Source organism: Alexandromys fortis, unplaced genomic scaffold (assembly GCF_014885135.2).
Source record: "Alexandromys fortis isolate MF-2015 unplaced genomic scaffold, M_Fortis_MF-2015_v1.1 scaffold_344, whole genome shotgun sequence".
NCBI classification, from domain to species: domain Eukaryota; kingdom Metazoa; phylum Chordata; class Mammalia; order Rodentia; family Cricetidae; genus Alexandromys; species Alexandromys fortis.
Window position 1 is genome coordinate 409,640 of NW_026068226.1, and position 1,208 is coordinate 410,847.

Below are 1,208 nucleotides of genomic sequence, written 5' to 3' on the forward strand. Positions count from 1 at the left end.
CAGGACAGTCTTGATAGCTACAGTGAAACCCTATCTCGAGAAACCAAAACCAAAAACAAAACAAAAAAAAAAAACAAAACCCTGTTATTCATAGGCAGGCAGCTGTTCTTCTGGTCCCCATATGCATGCCGTGATCCCAGCGTATTTACACACATTACACAGATAAAAGTGTTTGCACACGCACATATGCACAAACGTGGCCTCCATATGCACACCCAGCGTGTTCACACACATACACAGATAAAAGCGTTTGCACACGCACATAATACAACATGGAATAAACACAAAACAAAAAAATTAGGGTGGGGTCATTTTCTTTTTCCTTTCCATTGCTAACCAACGTGGACATAGGGTACAGGAGCCTCTGTCTCTAAACAATAAACCGAGCAATAAATAAAGTATACAGTTCAGTGACAATACGACTCTCACCTCTAACTAGTGCTAAAGCATTCCCATCACTCCCAAAGGAAACCTTGAACCCACTACACAATTACTATATTTCTCCTCTCCCCCCACCCCTTGCCGCCTCTCACCTGCTTCTTAGCTCTGTGTGTTTGCATATGGGCAATCTCTGTGCCTCACTACCCATGGGGGCATCAGGCTCTCTCAGAAGGTCCCTGGGCTCTGAGGTTCTCTCTGCCTCCCTCCTTTCCTTTCCCCAGGGTTGGATCCACCTACACCACAGCGCCCATCTTCCCTGACTCTTTCCTCCCTTCTTTTTTCACCCGTCGTGTATGAATCTCTTGCAATCGTTGTCTGCAAGAACTGAATCACACAGCCATCTGCTGTTCAGGGCTGCCATTTACCAAGGCTGCAAAGCCAGAGTTTTGGAAAGACATAAAGAGTGGGCCACCAGAAAACAAAGGTGTTGAAGACCCAAGACAGGCGCGGAGGGGAGGGATCTGAGACGGAAGGGTGTGCAATTGATCAGGGACCTAGAGGCAGAAGTATGTCTTGAGAGGCAATGTAGGATCCCTGCACCCCAAGACAGGAGCAGGGATTATATGCTAAGCTAGACAGAGGGCTAGCTACAGCCAAAGAGGATATCCCTGGGCTTTCTCTAAACCTATTAACCTGTCATTAGTTAAGAAACATCCTGGAAGCTGGGTGTGGTAATTAATACCTGTAATTACTGAATTTGGGGGTACTGAGGCAGGAACATCAAAAGGTCAAGAGGTTGGGCTACGTAACACTGTCTCATATATATA